Below are 16,566 nucleotides of genomic sequence, written 5' to 3'. Positions count from 1 at the left end.
TGTTCTGTGAATTTATTTTATATTTCTTCCTGTACTTCATGTTTTAAGGGAGCAAGGGCTACCTGTGTCTCATGTATCTTTATATAATCATTTATAGTTTCTAACAGTGTCTTTAAGATAAGCAGTATTCTATAAATATTTGTCCCATAAATGAGTGAGGGAGTTTTTGTGGAGCCTTTTGGATCCTCTGTTGCCTGTGTGTGTGCTATTGTTGTTGTTGCCAGCTCTTTAGCCAGTTAACTTCTCAAGTTCCCATTTTCTATTTGACTTCAGAGGCTGCCTCCCTCCCCAAACCTCAAAGGAGACTCAAGTTCTTACTACTCTGATTTAGCTATTAGAAAAATCATGATGATTCTCCTGATGCTACCTCCATCTTGAAATTGCTTTGCATAGATTTTTACATTGATTTACTTGTGTCCCTGTTATTATTCCTGTGGTAAAGTATAAACTCTTCAAGGGCAAGGACTGTTTTAGCTTTGTGTCTGTGCAGTATCTGGTGCATAGTGGGTGTTTAATTAATGTTTGTTGAATTGACATAACAATCCCAGAATTTTTAAAGAACTGATCATATGCAGTATCAAGGAGGCAGAGTTGGTGGCACAGTGGATAGAATACTAGATCCCAAAAAAGGAAGACCAGAGTTCAAATATAATCAGATATTTACTATCTGGGTGATTTTGAGCAAATCACTTAACTTCTGTCTGCCTCAGTTTCCTCATTTGTAAAATGGCAGTATTAATAGTACTTAGCTTTCAGGGTTGCTATGAGGATTATTATTTGGAAAGTACCTACTAAATAAATACTAGGTATATGTATAAGTATATATATGCATAAATATGTATAAAAATACACATATATCCATCTATTTAACCATTTGTCTTGATATGTTCTTCCTGTAGCCCTGTAAGAGGAGAATTTTCCTGGTTGACTTTTCTCATAATTGATTGGGATGAGCACAGAGTGCTACTGCCCAACCTGCAATTGCAGACATAGTTTAGAGTGGGGACAGTCTCTTCCTCTAGGACCCCTGGCATTTGCCATTAGAGTGGCAGTGGCTTTGCCCTAATGCAGGTGCCATGTCAAGGAAGAATAATAACAGCCCTCATCTGGAGCCTTAGTGATTTCCCTCCTCATTTCAGGAAGTTTCTGTATCTATGAAACCTCAGCTCACTTTACTCCTCCTTTTTCTTTTTATAATCCACAAAGGAATGAAGACATATGAAAAAGTGTTATGAGCTAAATCGAAAGTCTGTCTAATAATAATGAGACTTTCAGTGGGCTTGTAAAGAACACAGATCAGAAACATAATGGTGCTACACTATAATGAAGACTCAAGTAGTTCTTATTAGACATCAGGTTGTGAATCAGAACTCATCTAACCCTCTCATTGCTGAAAGAAATCTGTAATTGATGCACTGGAATGGACATTATTATTATTATTACTTACTTTTATCCAGATGAAGCAGCTCCGAGGTTTCCTTTGGCACTTTGATACTCCAGGTGTGCAGGGCTGAGGGTTGCCCTTCCATTAAATCTTTAAATAAAGGTTCTAATCAATTTCCATTGAAATCTGTAATAACCCCATTTAACGACCAGTTTGTTTGAGTGTTAACAGCTTGTGAGCTAACAAACTGGTCATTAACAGGTGCTAACTCACCTTTCTAGTTTAAACAATCCCTTCCCCTCTTTTCCTGTTTGTATTAGGGTGTTTATGTAAATTCTTTGTAGGTTTAAAAAACATTTTTTTTCTTGAGGTTGGCATTTCTCATTAATCAACAAGAGGCCTTTTGCTTCCAAGAAGTCGTTTATTCCATTATTTCATGGTGGAACCCTGATGAGGTTTTTATTTTTTTCTTTCCATTCAAGAACAAATGAATTCTAACTGATTTGCTTCCAGAATGAATTATTTGACAAGCTCTAAAGAAGAATTTACTTATTTATACTTCCTGATCTGATAAAGTGACCAGACAGGTTTTCAAGGTTTTTGAGGAGTACATGAATAATAAGTTATCTAGGCTCCAACACTTAAAGAAGTTTAAATGAAATATTTTTAAAAACTCCCCTCCAGTTTAAAATATTTTGTAATTCAGACTCAGATGGATGTGACAAGGAAGATTTGGAGAATACTGCACCTATGATTTCATTGGGATTGGAAATTCTGAATGAGGCTAAAATCCCTCTTCCAAAGGATGGTGATATAGAAGTTACAAAGACAGTATGTGTTAAGAGATTTATCTCGGGTCTCCTTGGCTTTGAAGTGAGCTCTCTCTCTCAATTAAGCCATGCTGCTTCTTAAGAACTGGGAAAAGTTGTGTGGTGTGTGTGTGTGTGTGTGTGTGTGTGTGTGTGTGTGTGTGTGAGCTACGACCATGATTATGGAATTTTCCTCTGTATAAAACCATTTAACCTATAATTCTGATTTTGGTGGTGTTGACTTCTTTCTCTCTGCCATACATAAATTAAATGGGTCAGATGTCTAAATTCTATCAAATGAAAACAATCAAAACAGCAGATATTTTATAGGTTTTCCAGTTCACAAAATGCTTTACTTAAATTATCTCAAGATTACCTTGTGTTTGAGGTGGGATGTAAAATCAGCCAGTCTTTACTGGCTCACTCTGCCATAAAGTTTTTCTCCAGTCTTACTGGTTGTTTTATTTAACAACCAGAGGGGATAAGGAATTTCATTCCTTATGATTATGATCCTCTCCTGTTTTCATGAATAGGAGTGTACAAAGAAACCATATATGGTTCAATGGCATGTCTCCTTATAACAAGACTTTAGATAAGAAGGAAAAGATTATTCAGATTTATTGTTTTTATACAATTGTGATTTTTTGACTATGGGGAAGAGCAGGAAATGAGGCATTGAAGGTTTAATTTTTTTTTTTTTAGTAAGTGAGAGCTATATTTCAGAGATAATATTGATTTACTTATAATTGGATCTTGCATATTGCTTTAAAGCTGACATTACATTTCAGATGCATTTACTCATTTGACTAATATTAAATAAGATTTGGTTAGAATTGTTATGTAGAATGATTGCGGATAACAGGAGGTCCCTGAAATTGTCCAGATAATGCATTCTTGTATGAAGAAGTAGAAAAGAAGAGATATATTTGGAAATAGAATTGGCAGGATATAAAAGGTAATAAAGGAGAAAGAGTAAAAAATGATTTTCATAAATCTTTTTTTTGTTTCCCATAACAACAAGGTAGTTATTATTACTGTTTATGTAGAAGGAAATAGGATTAGAGAAAGAATCAATTTACTCAAAATCACATACTAGAAAATCATTGAACTGGGATGGTAACCCAGGTTTTCAGACACCATGACCGGTACTCTTCTCAGGTACATGGTGAACCTGAAAAGCTCGAGGCATGTTCTGGTGAAAATGCCCAGCTAGAAAGTGGAAAACAGGAGAAGAGAGCCCAGAAGTCAAGGCTGAAGATAACAGATTTCTGGGTTAATTGCATGGAGGTAACTCTAAAATGACAACTGAAGTTGTGAGAAAGGATAATAAAGTGTAAAAATAAGAGAGGAGGGAAAAGGGTAGGAACAAGTTAATCCTGTGCCATCTGACATTTTTTATCAATGACTTGTATATAAGTATTTATGGTTTGCCTTTTATACTTTCAGATGACATAAGATGGTAGATTACAGGCTTAGGTGTCCTCTAGGCAAAAGAAAGCCTTCATCTCATTTTATAGATGAAAAAATAAGCCCAGAAAAGTGAGAAGATTTATCCAGATCACACGGGGAAAGGCAGAACCAGAATCTGAACCCAGATCCTGAGGGTCTCTTTTCCACTATACTTTGTTACTTCTAACAGAAAGTAAAGATGGCTAACATAACAAAAAAATGATCCATAAAGCTCTCAACAGGTTAGACTTTTGTGTCAAATGTAATAAAGTGAAATTTACAGGGGTAAAAGTCCACATTTATCAAATCAAAATGGGAGATGCATAACTAGATAGTAATTCATCTGAAAAAATATTTGGGGATTTTAACAAACTGCTAGATCTATATGAGTTGACAGTATAACATGGTCACCAAAAAAAGCTAATGTAATTTTAAAGTGGGCAGCAAAGTGGTAAGTATAGTGGATAGAGCTCTGGGCCTGAAGTCAAGAAGGCTTGTCTTTTCTGAGTTCAAATCTGGTCTCAGAGACATGTGGGTTGTGAGATTCTGGGAAAATCACTTAACTCAGTTTCCTCATCTGTAAAATGAGCTGGAGAAAGAAATGGCAAACCCCTCCAATATTTTACCAAGAAAACCCCAAATAGGGTCACGAAGAATCAGCCGTGGCTAGAAAATGACCCAAGAGTAGCAACAACAATCTTAGGGTACATTAAAATATGTAATATTCAGAATGAAAAAGAGAACAGTTTTTCTGTTCTCTGTTAAATTCTTCTAATATCTGGCTTATTGGGTAGGATTCTGGTCACATTTTAGTGGAACAAATTGATTCTGTCAATAGTCAGGGCCACGGAGCAGGTGACTTTTGATCATCCATCATTCTAGCACTTCACTCCTTATGGTTTTATGTTGCTCTCTTTGTTTATAAGAATCTGTCAATTATATTGTGGCACTTTGGGTTCTAGTCTCACCAAAGCATACTTTCATTCTTTTCAGATTCAAGAAATGCTTAAATAATATTTTAATATAGAAAAATAGTAAAATTTAAAAGCAAAGGGTTCATGAATCACAGAAGTCAGCATTTTGTTCACTTCCTTAGTTCAAACCCCTGAAGGTAGAAAAGCTCTATTTAAGTTGGAATCTAGTTCTCCTTTCAATATGGGATTGGGACAAAGCCAATCCAATGATGCAGAGTACTATTACAGACCTCCCAGTTCCCAATAATATAGGAGTAGAACACCAGCAGTTAATTTATAAAAAGTTGTCAACAGAAGGACTGAAGAATGCTCTAGAAACTCTGAGTGATTTTTATGGTTATATTTGCATAGACAAATAGGACAGTAGGATCTTCATTTTAGTCTGATTTACCTATTCCTACCACCCCAAAACTGAAAAGGGTCATTGCTCAAATGTTAATTGAGGCAGGGACATTATAGCTTTCTTTAAGTATTTAAAAAAGATTATAGACTTTTTTATCCCTCAATCCTGGAGTACAGAACTAAGAGCAATGAGAAAATTGCAAAGATTTAGATTTTTGAATCATTTTTCATGTAAAGGAGAAATTTCCAATAGTTAATGATCCAAATGTATCACCTTGTTGCTGGGGCTGTTAATGGTGTGGTGCCTGAGTTGCTGGGCTGGCAGGGCATTGTCACTGTGCAGCCCAAGCTGGCAGTAGCTTCTCTTTGGGTGTCCCAAAAAAACGGCATCCATGGCATAATCTTCCTGTCCCCAAAATGGGGGATAAAAATACCATGCTTGTGGAATATAACAATATCATAATTCTAGGGGATGCTAGAAATGATAGAAATATTCCCCCCCCCCACACACATACACCTATCATCTTCTGGAGATTTATTGGTAGGGAAATTTCTCATTGTGGACAAAAGTCTCTCTGATGTGTTTTCTCCCCAATAGAGGTCTTCAGACAAAGACTATATGAACACTTTGCTGGTTTATATAAAGCTCAGCTTCTTTGACTACATTTATATACTCTATATGGGACCTCATAAATGAATTGGGGGTTGCAAAATTATGATTTATTATCAGTAAATGTCTGATTTATATACACATTTCATATATCTATCTATCCGGGATTACATAAAAATTTCTCAGGCAAAAAGGGGGAAAGTTTAAGAAGTCCTGGTAAAAAGGATATTTGTTTTCAAGTGTGAGTTGGACTAGATAGGCTCTGAGACTCTCTCCCAACTTTTGAGTTTTATAATTTGGGGCAAAGAGTAGCAGTGTGATTATATTTAAGGTACGGTAAAAATAAGAAGATCAAGTAAAGGAGATACTAGAAGATTGATCTATTGAAGAAGTAAGTGGAGAATCAGGAAAGGGTGATTATAGGAAAGCCAAAGTAGAAGAGAGCTACCAGAAGAAGGGATATGTCACCACTGACATAAGCAGAGAGATCAAGGAGAAGGACATTGAGAAAAGACAATTGGATGTGTCAGTTAAGAGATTTTTGGCATCCAGGAGAAGAGTTTCTGGAATAGTGAGGACAGCAATCGGATTGTAAAGGATTAGGAGGTTGATGGTAGTGAAGAAGTAAAAGACTGTCCTTTTGGAGTTTGGAATTAAAAGTAAGAGAGAAAGAGCAAATAGGTGAAGAGAATAGTAAGGTAAAAGGATTTTAAAAAATGATTATGCTATGCATTTAATATAAAGAGAAGAGAAAATGAAGATTCAGGAGAAGGTGGACATAACTGGTAGAACAAGGTCCCAGAGAAGAGAAGACATAGAAGATGGGACTGAGAGCAAGAGAAGGAAGGCTGGGTACTTTTTCTGAGATAGGAAAGCAGAATATAATACCATTGACTGAGAGGGAGGGTGACAGGTTGAAGCTAGGGACTTGAAGGTGCAAAAGATTTGGAACAGCTGCTAGAGTAAATGGGATAGAATTAACAAGGCATTAATAAAAGAAGTACTGAATAGCAATGAGGGTCTTGCTGAGGTTATATAGGATGAATATGGAATGGACCCAATAAATATGGTTTTGTGTGAATTTCTCTAGGAGTCTGGGAGCAGGAACAGATGAAGCAGATTGTGAGAATCTTTCAATTTCATACATTAGCAAAGCAAGAACAATAAAAACCAAAGGGCTTTTGATATCACAGGATGATATCTTGACTCATTGTGAATTGGGTTTAAGTGTGGCAGAGTTGCACAAAGTCTTTTCCTTCACTCTCTTTTCCAGAATCATCAGAAGTCAGGATGACTGAAAATGGCCTTGGATGATGCAGTGGATGACTTTGGTATCCTTGTTGTATGATCAAACTCTAAGCATTGCATAACACTTGCCTCAGCCACTTTCATGGCTGTTGGAGCAAATTGTTTTCATCTGTCTATTCTCCTTCACATGTTTGGGGTAGACATTTCCTCACTCCCCAATGGGTTTGTGGTTCATTGGTTACCCTCAATCTGTTTTAGACCATCTGCTGAGATGGTTTTAGAAGTGTGGCTGCTGCAAATGCTACAGCTTCTTGGAGCCACAGGTGAGAGTTGAGAGCTAAGTGGACACCAAAGATGGAAGAATAATTCTGAAAAGGGCTTAGCAGGTCTTCACACCAGAGGTGTAAGAACTTTGTTCCAATGGTTGATCATTGGGTTCAGTTTGATAAATGAGTAAAACCAATGAAAATATGGGAGAATAGGAAAGAATTGAGGGCTTTAATTTTGATACAATTGAAGACCAGTTTTAGTAGGAGTGAAGACATAAGAGAAATGGAAGTTAAGATTTTTCTCAGAGTGGGGAAACAAAGTTTGAAATTTTGAATGTAGAGCAGTTCTATATACTGTGTGTGTGTGTGTGTGTGTGTGTGTGTGTGAGAGAGAGAGAGAGAGAGACAAAAAGAGAGACAGAGACAGAGACAGAGACACAGAGACACAGACTGTATTAGTAGATAGCGGAAGGAGAAGTGAAAAAGGAAAGTTGAATTCAGAAGGTACTGGTTCACAGGAGGCCAATGTGTTGAATGGTCAGAAAGGAGAACTTATTAATGTGGACATTTGGTACCTTAGAGAATAATAGGAGGCAGATTGTCTAACTGGACAACAGAATCTTCAAAGAAAAGAGATGACTGGGAAGTGGGGGCCTAAAATGATCTAAAAATGGCAGAAGGAAGCAAGTTCCTAGAAAGAAGAAAGAAAGAATTCTGGGTACAGGATGGTGTCTTACCTGCATTTTCCTTCCTAACATACCTAGTGATGAAGGAAAATAAATGTATAAGTGTACCATAAAACCTATTGCAAAAATAAGAGCTCTTTAATAACCAAGGACATAAGTTTAAATTCTAGATACTAAAAAATGTAAAGCCTTTTTCTTCCCTTCTTGTAGCTCCCTCCACCCTTCACCCTTACAATCAGCATTACCCAGTTCACCAAGAGAGGAAACAGTCTTTCTTGGTACTTTAAAGTAAAGCTTCTTAAACTAGGGTCATGATCCCACATGGGGTCATATAACTGAATGTGGAGGGAGTCACAAAATTATAATTTATTGTCAGAAAATGTTTGATTTATATACTTATTTTGTGTGCATATATACCTGGGGTCATGTAAAAATTTCCTGGGTGAAAAGGGGTGGTGAATGAAAAAAAGTTTAAAAAGCCCTGGTCTAAAGTACCTTCTCCTTTGATAAACCTCCAAGCCATGGAGGGGCTTCCCAGACAATCAACATGCATGTATGAATACTTTAAACACAGACACATGGTTGTTATTGTCAAGTTATTAGCCTCAGAGTCTTCTTGGGAAATAAAGATCATGAGTCACTCCCTCAACTCTCCATTTTTTAGACTCTCTGGCCTGGCTGGATTAAGACTTGTTTTGGTTAGGATTATATTCTGGGTGTGTTTTTGTGGCACCCAGTGAAACCCATGATGACATAAGTTTCTCCATTGATCCAATGGGTCAGCATTCCAAATATGAGTCCTATCTTATTCTGTGACAGCTTCAGCCATTACGGAAGGAATTGGACATAACTATGTTAGGCTATGTATTTCTGTATCATCTGATGTAATGATTGCTTGTGTAAAGTTTATAAATTATTTTTGAGTAGCAGGAACCATGTAAAATAACCTACCAAATGTCACAAGATGGCCAGCTGAACATTGCTTGTGTCAAATAAACAACCTTCCAACCCCATGTGTTCCTGGCAGAGAGGCTTCTTCAGGTTGTGCTGACTCCCATAAGCCCACGTTCCAAATAGAGGAATTTATACTAGCTGGGTATAAACTCCCTTCATGGATAGAGTCCTTAAACATATCATTGTTAATAGCTGTATTCTCTCTAGCATCCCATTCTTGCTGTGAAATCTTTTCTTATAACTGCTAGTGCCATCTTACTAACATGTCAAGAAGAAAGCTAGGCTCAAGAAAAACCAGTCTGTAAAACTGTACACAATAGAAAAACTTATATAGTTATAGGAAATGAATTGTTTTTCATTCATGTGAATTACAATAAAACAGTTCTAGTAGAGAACCTCTTTCTTATTCTGCCCTTTGGACCACTTCAATTATTTATCCATCCATTTATTAATTTGTTTGTTTATCAATTCATTCAATTATTTATTTACTTGAATATTCATTCATTTATTTATTTTACATATCTATCCATTTATTCACTTGTTTACTGAAAATTTACCATAGTTATTATGTGGATAGTTGTATGCTAGGTACTATGAAGAAAACAAGGGTTAAAACAAAATCCCATGCGGAACTTGCAATTTGAGAAGATAAGAAATTCACATATGGAATGTGCCATAGTTTCCCATGAAAATTTATAAATTCAAGACATTATGTTGTTGTTGTTGCATATCATTTGTTTTCAAAGAGGACCAATGATATTGCAAGAAGTCTTGACTTATGAGGCACAGTTGCACAGTCATTAGCTGATAAGTACCAAAAGTTGATAAAGATAATAAAGAAGTACTTGGGGGTTAGAACAGGAAGAAGTCATTGTGGTCTGGAATAGTCATGAAGGGTTTCAGATAGTATATGAGCTTTGAAGGATGTGTAGAATTTGTATAAGCAAGAGAGAAAAATAGAATTTATTCCAGGAGTGGGAAGTAATATAACAAAAGATCACATTCATGTACATATTCACACGTGTACACAAGTAAATGTATGTAGTTATAAATTCAAGTAGGAAGGTTGTTTTCTATTGGAGAACTTTGAGTTATTCACTTGATATGTATAACATCTGATCAATTATAATAGTTATATTTAGATAGCATTTTTCTGTTTGCAAAGTATTCTATATGTATTATCTCATTTATTTTTACAAAAATCATGTAAGTAAGGTACTATAGTTATTATTATTAAGATCAAGAAATTGAACAGTGAATGCCAAAAACAAGTTTTGAATTCATGTCTCTGTGATTCCAAATTCTGTACTCTATCCACCAAGCCATATTGCCTTAAAATACCGTCATGTAGAATCAATATAAAAAAAGGATGAAATGTTAACAACTCTAGACATGGAGAAGCCAGATCATCTCAATGGACTTTGTATTGAATATGAAAACCTTGGCCCTGTGATTTTATATAGTAAAGCTCACTTCTCAAATGGCACAGGGGAAGAAAATTAACACACCTATAATTAACCATTTTGTTTCCTTTAAGACATTATTTTCAGTCTCTACTCCCAAGCTTTTACCAGCATCATTTTAGTTGGAGCTGTTAACAAGTTTCAAAAATATGCTTGAGTTTCACTCCTCTCAGTCATTGTTCACTGACCTGTAGAGGTGCTAATGAGTAGTGAAATGGGAGTGGGGCGGGGGGGGGTGGGGGGAAAGGAAAAGGTACAGAAGAATGGAGCAAAAAATAAAATAATGACCCTAGTAGCAAACTGAAGAAGAAGAAAAATGTAGTTAGCTGGATGACTTGCAGATCTGAAAAATCTATGAAGAGTCCCCAAACCAATGCAAAAGTGGCCTCAGCTGTTGATGGATGGTCTTCTGTTCCCTGGTGTAAGATATTTGCCTTTGAAATCCCTTCTTTGTAGGAATCTCTAAATTTGGATAACAAGGCAGCTTCTGGTTTGAAAGAGAGGTTTCACAGATCACCCACATGTAAGCTAGATAACAGGAAAGAGTTGTCTCCCCATACCTAATTGACAATGGTGGGATAGCCTCAAGTTACGTGCCTTTTGACTCAAGTTCCATATTAGCTGTTGCTTGGAACGAGCAGATGTTCTGGCTACGTGGGTCACTCCTCACCTCTGTCTGCGAGGTGCATCAATCACTTTAATTATAATGGAACATGGAGCTGGGAACTGAAGGAGAAAAATCAACCCAATCCCAAGAACAATCTTTCTTGATGAATTCTCCCCTAAATCGAAACAATTCACTGGGTAGCCCAGCTGGGGTTCATATGCTTTTGATTACTGTGGGCTATTTAGCTCTACAAAATGACATGCTGCTTAATGGACTTTTAATGGTTATAGGTTTCTCTCTCTTTTTTTTAATGAGCTTCACCAGTTTGTTACTAATGCCCTGTGGAAATCTGGCAAGGGGCCAGATTTGATGTTACACATTTTCTGGTTTCCATGAGGCATAAATGCAGCCATGATAGCCGGTGGGGAAGTGTGGTACCACTAGGAAAGGGAAGAAAGTAGTCCTAAGAATTTTGTCATCTTCAGTACTCAATGGTCATATCATCATCAGTATTCATTGTTTTGAAATTCAAGTTGCCTGAAGTCTTTGATCATCTTCAGGGACCTATTATAATGGGATCTAGGACTTGCAACACTTGTAGTTGACTTTTCTTTCTTTTGGCTTTAACTTGATTCTAATAGAAAAGACAACTCAACATTCTCATATAGTGGATTCTTATTCAACAAAAGAACAATTCTCTCTGTCTCTATTTCTCTCTGTCTCTGTCTCTCTCTTTCTTTCCTCCCTCCCCAAAACACATTTGGCATGGGAAGAGTGATCTTCATTGTATTTACAATCTGAAAATAAAAAGAATTTTTTTTCTTGAAAAGAAATTGAAGAGAAAGGAAAAGAAGTCAACCTTCACTGGTGGCCAGGTCAGTGGCAGAAACAAATATAAAGGGAAAAAGTCAAGGAGAGACTGCCAACCAAGAATTCTCACTCTTTCTATGGATAGGACCTAGAGTGAGAGAGTATTCAAGAAGTAACCAAGGGAAAAAAGACCACTGAGCAATTTACTAGATTATTGGAATTTGGTGACAGAGGCAGTGTTCATAAATATCTCACTTTAGGGTTCCATGATGGCTAAATTTACATATCCTACTGAAAAGAACTCTCCCAGGGGTTGATGAAGCTCTTGCCTTCTGACCTGGCTTCTGTGCCCTCCCATAAGATACTTCTTAGGATATCTGCCATACTCATTCAATGGAGTTGCATCTTTGGAAGCTAAGTAGCTTCAGTTTCTAGTACTATCAAGAGGTATTTCACATTTAGGGAAATAACTAATGTTTAATGATATGAAGAATTTTAAAAATCACCTAGTACAATGCCTAATTTTACAAATCAGGAAACTGAAACCCGAAGGGATTAAGTGATGGATTCAAAATCATTCATCTAACTGGTGGTAAAGTCCAAACTAGAATCTAGGTTTATTGACATCTAACCCAGGCTTCTTCCTCTCTCACATCATGAGGCAATCTCAACCTCCTTTGTGTAATGATCAGGATCCGAAAATGTAAAAATAAAATAAAATAGAGGGGATAAATTTCCCTGGCTCCATTCCTGGAACTCTTGTTCAGTGGCTTCTCTGTAAAAGAGCCAGTTTGGTTTCCCTTGGATGCAATAATAGTGAAAAGACAAGTTTCAGAAAAAAAAAAATCATGGAGCAAATGTTGAAAATTGAAAGGCAATCCTTGAAGGATTTAGTAAAGAGAAGGTAAGGAAGAAGGTGTGTGTGTGTGTGTGTGTGTGTGAGAGAGAGAGAGAGAGAAAGAGAGAAAGAGAGAGAGAGAGAGAGAGAGAGAGAGAGAGAGAGAGAGAGAGAGAGAGAGAGAGAGAGAGAGAGAAAGGTAGGGCTCTTCCCTGAAATAGTTTTGTTTTTTCTGAGTCCCAGGACACTTTTAAATCAGCCTCAGATCATATGGTGCCTAAACTTGTGTCTTGGCCTTGGGTGAAAACAGTTCACATTGTAAAATTAACTTTCCACATTTGTCTGGCACAAGTGGTGGAGCTTTCTTTCAAAGTGAGTTTGCGTATGAATGAATGTATGTATGTGTTGACTGGGTTACTGTGCTTCAGGGAGTGTTCTGGGCTTCAGACTTGGAGAGGGATTAAAGCTTGCTTTGAAAAGTGTTGGTGTTTTCCCAAACACAGCATGGTGATATTCTTTGAGTTGTTCTTTTATTTGCCATGGAACAAAATGCTCGCATTTCATGGGAGCAATGGCCTAACAGATGATGTTCACTGGAGGGCATGGATATAGTTTGTAAATGACTATTCAAATTGGCCAGTTTCTAGCTCAATTTACTATCTGTTTCTTAACCCCAGGAGGTATTCAGGTGGTAAACCAGATAAATTAAGCTTTTATTTTTTAAACTATATTGATATGTCCAAATTATAGGAACTCAACTCAGAATTACTAAACTGATGGTACAAACTCCTAATTTTTTCTAAAGAAAGAAGTCCTAAGCTTGTAGGATTTGGTAGGAAAATTCATGTTGCCACAGAGATCATATTTTGTATATATTACCTTGCTCTTCTTTTCCCTTTTTCCTGTTGTCCCCTCTTATTAGTTAACTTTTGGTTATAATGTTTCCTTCCTGTCTCCTACCCCTGTTTGGGCATTCACACTATCCTCTTAATCTTACTGTTGTACTCCACTATTTCTCAATGTGATACAAAAATCAGATATTTAAATGGAAATTCTGGGGAGGAAAGGGAAGAATTCTGAGATTAGAAGATTCTGTGAAAGGGGTAGAGTAGGGGGCAGTGAAACTCAGCTAATGAAGACTATGGCATTCCTTTTACCTCTGGAAAAGTACAAACTGGCCCTTAGGCTACTGGACAAATATTTTAGTGTAGGATTTCTGTCAGATTAGAGAAAGTGTAGGAATCTTGTGTGAAGTTCTAAAAGTGGTAATATTAAGTTCACATTTATAAAAATAGCTCCCAGTTATGTAGAATTTTAAACACAAGATGTATGTGTGTGTGTGTTTGTGTATGTATATTCTCATTTTATCCTCAATATAGCTCTGTAAGGTTGGTGCCTTTCTGATCCCATTTCATGAAAGAGGAATGAAGATATGAATGAATGAATGGAAGATAAGAGATTAAGTGACTTGACCAGTCAATTAGTAAATGCCTACTATGGACTAAAATCCTTTATGCCATGTATCTTCCAGGAACAATCACTTAATAAGTGGGTCTTAGTCTTTTTCAAGCTAGGATGTAATAGGATGAGTAAGTAGAGTTTAAAGAGTTCTTTTCCTTAAGAAAATTGACCAAAATTCATATATAGAATTGTATTTCATAATTCTAAGCTTTGGCAGGCCCATGGAATGATGGCAGACATCGCCCCAAGAACTGTATATGAATGATGAAGCTGGGATAGGGGCTCACTAATAAAATTCCTCATCTTGCTCTCTTTTGGTTTAATTACTTGAAAAACTTCCCTGAGAGGGAGATAGCCACAGACATGTCTATGATGAGTTATCATTATGTTTTATTCTTTCTTATTTATAAAATGAAAGAATAAAATATAATGATGATTCATTATTTATAATTTATAGTATATTTATAAATATTATATTTATAAAATGAAAGATTACCTGATCACAAAAATAGGAGCTGTAGGAATTATAGGATCATAGATCTAGAGTAGGACTAATCTCAGAGATCATCTGATCCAAACTATTTTACAGATATAGTGAGAAAAATCCCAGAGAAGCATATTGGGGAATAATGGAATGAACCCCCTGCCCCAAACCACAGCAATACAATTAAGATCTTGTGAAAATAGAATGTCCTGCTTCAGAAATCAGAGGATTCCTTTTCATTAGAGGTCTTTAAGCAAAGAGACTCCATTTGTTGGAGGTGTTCAAGGAAGGCTAGCACTTGTGGTGTGAGGGCTTGCCAAGCCCTTTTCAGGGCTGCTTCATTTATCTTTGGTGTCTATTTTCATTCACTTCTCACCTGTGGCTCCAGGAAGCTAGAGAACGTTCAGAGGCTATATCCTGGTAAAACCTTGGTGGCAGGGGACTAAACCAGACTGAGGGCAACTGACAAGTCTCAAGCCTGTCAATGAATTAGTGGAATGACTATTCTAAGCATGTAGAGACTTTCCTGTGGAATGGGTAGATGAGAACAGTGGCGGATCAAGGTCCCTGAGGAAGATGCTGTGGAGCACTTGGAGCCTGGTCAGACATAGAAAGATACCAAGTTGTATCTTGTATCACCAGTTATCCTGATTTTTTCTTGTCACTGGCCTTTGATGAATCTGGAAGAGAGAGTGAGAGTGATGATTTTGTGCTACTATGTGTTGGTCAAATCCAATTCATGAATGAGTCAAGATATTGCCGTCTCATATCACTGGTAGTTTTTAAAACTGAAGGACGAACATCATTTTATAAAAGGGGTTTGTTTTTGAATATATATTAGACTAGATGATCTGAGAAGTCCCTTCCAACTTTAAATTTAAGAACCTAGGTCTTCTGACTTCAAATTCTGTGCCCTTTCCACAAAAGTATCCTTTTTTCTTTTGTTGCTGAATGATTTATTTTATGTTGGTAGAAATGAACTTTGCTGTATTGCAGCTTAATGAGGGAGAGAAGAACAGAGATGAGTGCATTTAGCATCTAAATAAGAATTAAAAGGTTAACCAAAAAGACTTAATTCAGATTTGATCTGAGGTTCCTAACATTTTCTGTAATCTATTTCAAAATCTAAAAAGTGATTGACTAACAAGCCAGTTCCATCTTTCTTTAACACATTGCAACACCATAGGAAATGATAATATCCTTTCTGATGATGGGTAAAGATGGCAGAATCCTTATTCCCCAGACTTTATAGAATTGATCAGACCAGATTGACAACATGTAATTGGAAGTGGACAACACAGAAGATTCTTTTACAGAGTAATATACCTATTCTCAGCTTTACAAACATATTTACCTTTTCAACTGGCTGTGTATGTAACAGAAAAGCAAAGGGAAGAATGGAAATAGCTCAGTTTCCTTCTTATCCCAGTATCTTGAGGACAAGGGCATTGCTAGTTTTTGGCTTTATATCCCTAGCACCTGACACAATACTTAAGAATTGTTTGTAAAATTGAATTGCACATAGGACATAGGTGGTAAATAAATATTTATAAAATAGAATCAGTAAATGCTAACTTGTTTCCTGCCTTCTAGGAATTTTTAGGTCAAACAATTGCTTTTTCTTGGAATATCCAAATAGCTGAGACAAGTAGGTTTGTTGGGTTATAGCTTGAAATGATCATTTATTTGGAGTCCAGATCTGTGGTTATATTTATTGGGGAATTCCTAGTGTGAAATCATCCTTCACATGTACTATCAATAACACAGCCTTAGAGGGTTTCTTGAGATGTTAAATGACTTGTCTATAGTCATGCAGGTGATAAGTTTCAGAGACAAGATTTAAAGTTTCCCAGGCTCCAAGAATAGCCTTACATACAACATATTCTGCTACTTCTGACATAAAATCAGGAAAATACAATTCATTCCAGACTCTTAGTAGGCAATGGAGACAGATGACACATAGTAGGTATCTAATAAATGCTACTGATTGATTGGTTGATATTCAAATCCATTAGGAAGCAGAGGACTTTTTGTTGTAGCTCACTTTCACTCTTAGTGTTATGAAAATGATGGGATTTTTCTGTCATGGACAAAGTCCAATAACTATCGAGGATGTGAAGGTCCTTTGTAGAATTATGACAGCAATTTGCAAAAAAACTTGTGAAATGTATAATTTTT

The sequence above is a fragment of the Sarcophilus harrisii genome, chromosome 2, assembly GCF_902635505.1.
Source record: "Sarcophilus harrisii chromosome 2, mSarHar1.11, whole genome shotgun sequence".
Lineage (NCBI taxonomy): Eukaryota > Metazoa > Chordata > Mammalia > Dasyuromorphia > Dasyuridae > Sarcophilus > Sarcophilus harrisii.
The sequence above is the reverse complement of the archived record's forward strand: the minus strand, read 5'-3'. Positions refer to the sequence as shown.